The sequence below is a fragment of the Dermacentor andersoni genome, chromosome 7 (genome assembly GCF_023375885.2).
Source record: "Dermacentor andersoni chromosome 7, qqDerAnde1_hic_scaffold, whole genome shotgun sequence".
NCBI lineage: Eukaryota > Metazoa > Arthropoda > Arachnida > Ixodida > Ixodidae > Dermacentor > Dermacentor andersoni.
In genome coordinates this window covers 154,834,460-154,844,952 of record NC_092820.1, presented here as the reverse complement: position 1 = coordinate 154,844,952, position 10,493 = coordinate 154,834,460, and positions in this window count along the sequence as shown.

The window sequence follows — 10,493 nt, the reverse complement described above, 5'->3', positions numbered from 1 at the left end:
GATAGAGAGAGAGAAAGAAAAGTTAGCAAAGACAGAGACATTACAAAAATTCGAAGCGAAGAAGTAGAGGCACAAATTATGTCGCAACGCAAGATAGTTCCACCGTAAGAACTTCATATTGAATGATCGCGTGCTTGATTTACAGTATGTAAAGATTGCTGTTTCTTGATGTACAGGTATACAGTAAGAGACGTTCAGCACAGGACGCATATACGTGTTTTCATTTGTGTAGGTGCTTTTCAGAATTCACATAAACTATCTCCCACAAAAGCTTCTTAATACCGCAAAAATTAGATTGGTTATTTATTTATTTTATTTGTATTTTGTCGTTATCGTCGTTCATGTTGCTGTTGTTTTCAAGAGAACCGTTGTTCATCAAGGTTGATGGATGCTCGTCATGAAATCGTAAAGGCGCACCAACTGGCCTGCGAAACAGCACATCGGGGCCCCTGCAAGCACAGCCAACGCCAGAGAGATTTGGCTCCGTCAAAACCTATGCCGCTAAAGGATAGGCGGCGAAACCCGGTAACGCATCCTAAGCCACACGCACCCTTTACCGGAGAAGAGCCAGTCCCACTGACGTCAAGCGTAAGCGGGCACCCTCCTTACGGATGGCCGTCTGCCTAAGAAGACCACCACTGCGATGCTCCAGCACTGTCCATCACTTTAGCACTGCCGGAGAGTGCTAAACCAGCAACAGCTCATCCGCGAGTGTAACGGCGGCGTAACAGACGCCATAACAGCACTATAAATAGAGGAAGACCAAGCGAGACTCATTGTTTACTTTAAGCAGCATCTGGCATCACATCGCAAAACACCTGACCTGGCCTAACCCAGACCCAACACGAGCCACACAAGGCGACGCTGCCGAGGGGCCCCTTGAGCAGAGGGGACCCACACCGGCAATAGGTACAAAAATAAAACTTTCATTCATTCAATCACTCAATCTGTAATCGTGGAGCTGTAGAGAGCCACAACTTCAAATGCAGGCAAAGTGTTCGTAACAAACACGTTGGCTATCAGGCGCGCTTTCGACAGGTTAATCTTGATCCCCTTGTGCATTCGGCCTTCTGGCGCTTTTTCGGCAGCCAGATGTCGGATGCGCCGCCCCGGGGAACGCCCCGACCACTATACAGCGACGCCGACTGGCAACAGAGCAAGCCATGATCGAACACGAAACGGGGGAGTAGAAGCCGCTCGTGCAGATTCGTACACGCCACTGGATGGAATAATGAGGCCTCTTCGTCACGCGAAATTACGGTATGCCGAATGCCGAATGCGACGAAAGCATACGGTACTCGCGGACTATTCCCGCGGCTTGCAGTACAGTACGTTATTTCACTTTAATTCTTCGTCTCTACGTTAAACTCTGACAACATAAAAAGGCACAGACGGTCCTTGCAAAATGTTGACAGATGATCGTTGAGACTGATGGCGGAATAAATGGCGCGCAGCATTTCGTATTCGAACCCTCCGACCAAGTTAGAGCCACCCACTCTGCTTTCAACCTAGTGAGCCAGAAGTGAAGACGTGCTTCAGTGCTAAAGCATAGCAACACGTTTCATCATCACGTGACAGCTGTAATTATGAGTTGAAGAGCGCTGGAATTGTGGTTGATTGGAAGACGTAGACTTTCTATTGAATCATTACGCGAGGTCAAGCCTAATGGCAGTTTAAGTTTATCGGGTATCTGTAAACCATGCACCCAAGTGGTGGTAGTATACGTCGTTATTTAAGGTTCAAATATTGGCCTCCGGGCCTAGATTGGTCTGGCATATTCAATTACATGAAATCTAGGCCAAATTCAGCGAAATATAAATGGAGGGAATTGAAATGGGGTCCTTTAACCCGCACTTAGATACCATTCGAGTAAGCATGTGATATGGACAGAGTTACCTTTAGACTGTTCTATAAATAAATAAGATGATTTAGTTTTGTAATTTCTAAAGCAGCCTCATGATTTCATGTCCGCTTGTTACTCGCGTGCATGAAATGGTAATTTAGTGCTTTTTGCAGTCGTTGATTTTTTCCTGTCTCGCGTTATCACGATGTTTCGTCACTTTTTATACGAAAATGTACACGTGTGCATCATAGATGTGTCACACCACGGCCCGCCCAGAATGCTCTCAGGTATTAAAATATTCTATCTTCTTTATTTGCTTGTAACCATGACATCTTTGGCTTCTGAAGGAAGGGCTACACTAAAATTATAACCCTCCCTCTTCTCCCCCCGCCAGTAAAAAATAAAAGACAAAAACACATAGACGTAATAAAATTACAATTACAAATCGTGGCACATCAAGAGACCGTGGTAGAAAACGTTTAAAATGCACGTTTCGGGGAAAAATACATACGAGGCGTATATATATATATATATATATATATATATATATATATATATATATATATATATATATATATATTTACCGCGAAGCTGTATAGCTCTACCTCTCAGTGGGTTTGTCGCATCGGGAGGCAAAATCTCAACAGCGCGAAGCACGCGCCGCGCACACCGCTGGGTTCCTTGCAGCACCACCAGATGGCGGTCGCCTCACCGCATCCGGGGCGGCGGCTGCCCCGCCAAAAAGGGGCAAGAAAGAAAAGAAAAACCAGGAAGCTCGCCTTCGCACATAGCGCTCGCGACAATCGTTTCCCAGTACCGATTACGCTTACATAAGCTGCAGTTGCCGGCATCTGTAGCATACGAGGCAGTGAGTGACGTAACTACACTTTCGTACGTAAAAGAAGAACCCGCCTAGCAACCGGTTTGTGTTGTGACAGTGCTATGGAAAGGCCACGTAGAGTGAGGACTCCTGAAGAGCAGCTTGCTGACGAGGCGCGGCGAATTTTTCTTCTCTGTGGTCGACCCTTTGCAGGCGCACTAAGTAGCGGCGCAAGGGAAATCGGAGGCCATTGAAACTCTTTGGACTAATGATTTGGTAAAGTACATGTGAATGCCGCCATGTGACTAATTTCAAGCTACATCGCAATAGGTAATTGTTCTTGTAGTTTCAAGCTTCGCTGTAGGTTCACAGCGTGCATTGGAGAAGAAATTACAACAAACCTGGGCACTGCTCTCGGAGCCAATAAAATAACGGCGCTAAGTGAAGGCTATGCTACTCAGCCTCCTAAGCTATGATGGCTTTCTGCAGGATTTTCATCTGAAGGCTGCTTTAATCTTCTTGCGCAACGCAGAGTTCATATAGCATTAGAGACACGTGCGTCAATAGTGTCGGTCCTTTAACTGAAGAACGTGACTCGTGCAGTTTGTGGAATAACTTAGCCTAAACTTTGCTTCCGGCCTCTGACATTCGTCAACAGCCCCAGCTATATATGCGACAGCCACGTGTACACATCAAACGCTCAATTCCCCATTGCTTTCTGCGAAAGAACACGACGCTGGCCAGCGGGACACCGCTGTTCCGTAGCTACCAGCGTTACGCAAGTAAAACAATACCATGGTGTCCTTTCTCGTTTGCAAGTAATTACAGCTAGGAAAATTAATAGTTTATTCTACTTGGGACGCAATTTTTAAGAATAGTTTATAGGAGACAACAGAGTTGTACTTTTTCAGCTGGATTACTCAAAAGGTGGACATTATTCGCGCGTGAAGCTGAAATGCCTTTCTATAATATAATTGCGTAATAAGCAACATTGGAATGATTAACTTTGTATTTACGCTATGGCGCGATTGAAGCTCATTAATTGAAACTAATGAGGTTTCAAAGCACATCGTTTTTGAAATAATTTTGAAACCGCTGCCCCAGTTTATTATAGACGCGACGTCAAAGTCGCGGCAAAATGCAGTGTTTCGCGTACTTTTTTTCAGTGAAACTCCTTCATAAGCACTCTGAGACAAGTTTACTTGCAGCATCGATGCATCTCGTTTCATATTTGATAAGCAGCGCCAGCCCTACAATTCCTGCAGTTTATTGTACTATTGAATAAATGAGTCAATCTGGAAACGGGCCCAATAACATGGTAAAAGACGTGTGGCGCACAGTTTAGAAGCACTATGCAGAATATTTTCGCAGGTCAAAAACAAAGAAACAAGCAAGCAGGCAAACAAACAAACAAATAAATAAAGAAACAAACAAACAAGCAAGCAAAACAAAGAAAGAAACAAGCAAGCAAGCAAAACAAAGAAATAAACGTAGAAGAAAGAAAAACAGATTGATGATGTGTCATCGCCTGAAATTTAAGGTATGTTGAACATTTTGCATGACCCGCCGTGCTTGTGGGTCTAATGTTGGGCTGCTAAGAACAAGGTGCCGGGATCGAATCCCGGCCACGGCAGCCGCATTTCCATGGGGTGAAATGCGAAGGCACCTGTGTACTTAGCTTTGGGGGCACGTTAAAGAAATCCAAGTGGTTCTTATTATTACGGAATCCTCCACTACGGCATGCCTCATCATCAAATCGTGGTTTTGGCTCGTGAAGCTCCATAATTTTTTAGCATATCGTTCACTGAGGAAACTTCTCGTTTCCGAGATTGTTCTCCCAGTTCTTTTTCTTTTCTTTTTCTTTTTCTTTCCTTTCTTTAGCCCAGCAACAAACCTCTTCATTCGTGGCGTGACAGGTGCGGATACCCTGAGTTTCTCTTCGCGCCCATGTGGTTCCACTGAACGTGCGAGCCAAGCTTGCTGCGGTCAGCAGATCAAACAGAAGCATTTAGTGCGCGCCGGCGTGCGGCAGCACCAGCAATTTTGCTCGCGATGGCAGTCTGACCAAGTTTTGCCTCGCGAGTCTCATCAGGGCACACACTGATGCATGTACGAACAGCTAGGTTAACAGCGTCCGCAGGTCTCATTCGAACGGAATGCCATTCAGCGGTAGCAGCGGCGAATGTTTGGAGATCGTCAGAAGCTTAAACAAACCCTTGGGTTGGATGTTTCATGCACATTATTTGGTCGCAAAAGTTTGTTGTGATGGTGCTTCATGTGATCTCGCTTTCGTGACAATTGGTCGTGAGGAGCCGTTAGTCGGATACGTTGTTAAGTGTGTTGTTATTCTATTTCTTGCTTCTTTTCTTCAGCAGTCAGCCCTTGCAGCAGTTGTTATGTAATAGCTGTTGAAGAACGAGTAGGCATGGAGCGGGCTACCCCAATGGCAAGGTTAAAAAAGAGGTGTTCATACTACACGCACACACATTCCACAGGCACACCTGCATACTGTCTCGCGAAAAAAAAAAAGTTAACCAGAAGAAGCATTGCATATCCGATTACGTTAATAGAGGTTCACGCACACTGCGCAATAAAAAAAAAACTGCCATAAAGAAAGCCCACACGGATGCAAGAATGTCACATTGTTCCAGTAGTCTTCCAAGCAGACATTATACGTAAGCAGACTTCACAAGAACCTACAAGTGAAAACAAATTAACCAGGTTGCTATACAGAAAGAAATATTTTACAGCTATCAAAGCAAATCTACGTTCCGCGGAGCCAAGTACTTTGGTAATGGAAAAACAACGTACGTTTATCCTTGAACTTATCACGCAAGTGCATACTCCTATGACCATATCGCGGACAGTTAATAAAAATGTGCTCAAAGATGCGTATGTAGCTTCACAATAGCGGCAGAGGCTTGTTGATATTTTTTATTTTATTTTGGCCACATGCTGAAAATATTGAAATGCGTAGCCAACCTCCATTCGTAACCGGTGTAGATGAGTACCCAATTTGCAGTCAATTTTTGTGTTTACAAAAAAAAAAAAAAAACCTTAGGAAAGGGCTTAATCAATAAGGCAGGGATGGTTTTCTACTTTAACCACGTATTAGGTAGTGCGTTCCACACTTAATGCAAAACGTCTTTAGTGTCGTATGGTACGAATTCCGAATGAGTAATGATGTTCAAGAAGTGAGCAGCAGTCTCCAATGTGTCGGCTACTTCGTTTATAAGTGTGCGAATGTGGCATAGAATCAATTGAAAGTTAAGTCGATGGCGAGACCATGAAACGATGGTCAATGCTTTCAGAAGCTCATGTGTAGCGACCGGGACTTAAGTAGATATTGTTCTGCATGGTGGACGTTTGCTTTTGGGTCTGCTCTTGCAAGGCCGTCTAAATTTCGCTGCTATAAAACGTTAACCATAACTCAGTTGCACAATTTTGTTTCAAAGTAATGACACAGTTACGTGGTATATAATGTGGTGAATATGATAGATTGCTTGCTCTATGTCAAACACAGGAGGCATACATAACTCGGAAAACTATATTTCTCCTAAAGCGCCTTCAGTTTGGCTGAGCAAGTGTTCTTTCTTTCAAATGGAAATCTGTTTCACTGCCGTGGTAACTCCAGCCTTGCAAGCTTTGATTTAGGCTGATGATATAACATCGCCGAATTATGCTGACTTCTCGTCAATTACTTAGGCAACGCCTGTGACCATTTTATTAAAAGTCCATTTCTATAAGTACACCCGGGTGATGGTCCGTTACCAGAAACAAGAGCCGTGGCCTACACAGTGACAAAGCTTATGCCAATGCATTCTTTACTGTGGAGCGCCTGTAGAAACGTTTCTAGAGTATATTTTTTCGCATAATCCCACGTTTAGCGCAGACAGTGTAGCATGCCCACGCTTCTTGACAATGTTTGCGAAGCCACTGAACGGTTGTTCGTCCATTTTGCTCAGTTCTTCAGTGCACGGCCTGTAGTTAAGAAAGCTTTTCTTCTGGCATACTGACGCATCCCCAAACTTCCTTTCCATTGTAATTATCTCCTCTAAAGGCGAGAATAACTCCGAATCACAATGACCGAGAGTCGTCCAACCTATGTGTATGTACTAATGCAGGGAAACTTTCACGTACGTATTTGTGATTACATGCGCGAAATCGTGTGTGCGCGTAACAGGGAGCACTTGAGCAGCCTAAACAAACATCTGGGCATTCGCCTCCCCCCCCCCCCCCCTCCCGTTTGTTGGTATGACCAAAGGGTGCCCTGGAACAACATCGACACACTTCTCAGAGCAGAAGACTTTAAACATGTTACTCAGCCTCTTCAGGGAGTGCGGACTATTAAATTGTTATAAGAGCTGTCGTGAACTGCCTGTAGCGCCTGTAAAGGCGTAGATTATTTTATCTCATCGCTCATTTCATCGTCTTTCAATCTATCTACTGCTCCTTCCCAACGCACCCTGTCCAGCCGGACTGTACAGCACTACGTTACCTACCTATCCTGCCATGATAATTTCGCATTTCCACCGAGAGGAAACGTCAGGAAGTTCGATTGGAGGAGGCGATCACTCGTAATATTGTGGCATAAAGAGGACGTCTCCGTTGATCGAAAGCGAAAGTCCCCAGTTCCCGGAGCCAGGTGCGGCCCATTTGACAGTGCCGGGTCTAACAAATTAAGACTCGCGTGCCGGGTCTCAATCGCGCACACGCCAGTGATTCTCCTCGCCTGTTTGCCGTGGGCGCGGCGTTCAAACAGCGTGGCACACTCACTACGCTTCGCTGGACGCATCGCAGCTGGACCTCCGATGACCTCAGCTAGTGCGTGACCCTTGGATGGTGTTTCGAGGGAGCAATTGTTGATCGCTCGGGCTATGCTGCGGGTGGCGTACCACTGAAACTATAGCCTCAGTGAAGTGTGTCGCAGCCAACACGTTAATCTTTTTTATGTGCCCCCCCCCCTTTCATATAAAATGAGGTATCGTCATCACCAGGTTAATCAGGACATTTCGCTACGCATAATGTCACCGTAATTTCCGAATGCACTGATTTTACACTCCGCAGTGTGATCTGCTCACTCAACGAGCTACTTGGCTGTGCAGTTCTGTCGTCCTGCTGCTGAGCGCCAAGTCGTGGGTTCGAATTCTGGACGCGACATTCCGACACGAGGCGAATGCGATGAACGCTCGAGTTCCGTACATTGTGCGCGTTAAAGAACCGCTGGTATGGTCGGAATTATTACGGAGAACTTCTTCACGGTGTTTCACATAACTCGTGTATAGCTGTGTTGCGTTAGACACTACGAGTAGCTGAAAATTAATAACCAGAGCTATACCGACGCCTAAATACAAAAAATTTGTCGAATATTTATTATAAGTGAAGAAACAGTATGACCATGCTTGCAAAAAAGAAGAAAGAAAGAAAGAAAGCATGCAAGAAGCTCTTGATTACAACTTCCTGCAGCATCTTCTTGCTATCCTCGAATAATATGGATTTTAGGGTTGAACACCAGTGATACCAAGTTGGATCCGGAAGGTGCAGTTCAGTGTGGCCGAAAAGGTGGAAAGAGCGCGCACTTCCGTGGTGCCGTGGTTGATTTGCATCCGCGAGTCAACATCGACACTTTTAGTACTACGTTGTGATGGTGAGGTGGCTCGCACGTGGCCTTACACGGAAACAGGTGTGGGAAAGATGTCATCGTGCCACCTCTTCCCTTTTGGTGCGCAGTTCGTTAACAGAAACACACACACACATTCCTAGCCCGCATATCCTCGCGATGCGCGGACCCGAGGTTAAAATCAAACTACGTGACGTTCGGCTTTCCGCAAGAATGAAAGTGTTGCTTCCCGCTGCTCAGCACTCCTAAATTAACGAGCCGGCCACGTGACAGGCACGCGTTGTCGCCGGCCCTCGCCATCACCTCTGCAGACCGCAGTGGTGCGCGAGGCAGCCGACCACGCTCCAGCAATCGTCTCGGCGGGCCCCGCTTAGCCAGTTTCCAACCGTCCCTCCTTTCCTAATACCGGGGTTTCTACAAAGGGCACCGCTCACCTTTGTGTTGCGTAATCAAAAAGCGCTCGCATCTGCATCGTCTCGACGCACGTGTCGGTGGAGGGAGTGACGGACAGCACAGACCTGGCACGCGCCGTCCCCGTTGCATCACGTGGTGCTGTGGGTACGAGTAGTGAATCAGATGGCCGACGGCCTGTAGTGCAGCATCGCTTCCCTCCTCGTATCCCCACTCGAATTCATTGTACGAAACGTGTTGGACAGAGGCTGTCACGTTTATTAGTGAGCGATGCACAATAACGTCAGTCAAGTTCAATCATTCGGCTTCGCTCGCATGCAATACACAGTGGCCTGCTTCGCGATATAGAAATGTGTGCATCATTTTGCGTCCACTGAAGAGGTCACTTGCCAAGATTGCTGTATTTTGTCACTTTCTAGACAAACTGTAAAGTGTGTTTTTCCTATGCGCCCTTTCGCTTAGTGAAGCGAAGCGTTAGAACAACGCACGGCGATGAGCAAATTTGTCAGATTTTGTTTCTTGCTCGGCAGCAGTCCGTGCTCTTGGGGCATACACCATGGCCCTCGTTTACTTCCGCGTAGTCAGCCTGTACACTTCATGTTATTGAAGCGGATATGCGACTAAAACGAACGTGATTTACTCAACTGCTTCGGCTTAATGAAGTGCTTAGACATCTTTGCAAGTTGCAGTAGTTTATCCTGTAGCGTCTGAGGTCCGTCCTGCAGTCATTGAAGATGACACATTGACGCAAAATGATTTTTTTGAAGGAATGACTCTGTCCCATTCCTTACTAATGTATACTAAGTAATTAATATCTCCCGATACATGCTGGTAAGCTGCAGGCACCGTAAATGCGGCAGAAATTTATAGAGTAGCCAGAAAAGCAATAAAACAAGGACACTTTAACATGCAGTTTATGTCTCTCATGTAACTTTAGACTTATTAAAAGATTTCTAAGGAGTGCGAATGAGCAAAACAAATTCTTGAACGATAGCGCTAATAAAAAATAAATATCAGAAGGAAAAAAGCGTTCACATGCAGCTAATATATGCAGCTTTCTTGCTGCATAGAGTGTAAAGATATATGTATGCTGTACATATTTTATGCCTAATGCCAACTATCACGTTTTATTATTTTTATTTTTTTTTCCTGAGATTTTTTAGTCGCCGGTGTTCAGTTATGATGTTTGTTGGATAACGAGCGCTTCGATCCACCTTCTTACAGGCTTACATCGTTTCATAAAGAAACAAAAGTCCTTCGACATACCGAGTTGGTGAACACACTTACATAATATTCTACTTTATATGCCATACTATTAAGTTATTTTCAAGACACCAAGAATTAGACAGAAAGAAAGAGAGGGAGAAAGAAACGAAAACGGGAAGAGTTCTTTTCTATATACACACATTAACCATAGGTGCGCGTGAGTATTTACGCAAATGGTTTCCCTAGCAACATTCTCCGTCGCGCCATTACCAGTACTGCCACGCAACAAAATAATGCAGCCGAGTGGAGTCGGTTCTTTTCATACGGAGCGTCCCACGAACCGGAACAGTTCACTGCCATTCTGACTCTCACGCAGGCATTTACTGTGGCTGTGCTACTCGCGAATGCACTTTACATTTTCCCTAAGGCGAGTAATGGTGCGTCAGCACCCGCAGAGTGAGGTTGCTCGTATGCAAATGAGGTTGGCCACTTTACGGAACAGCGCCATTACCGGCCACGTGCTGAGATCATCAACTTGTTGGTCGTCACAGCACACGTGGCGTACATTTCAGGCTCGGCGTAACGGTTAAGCA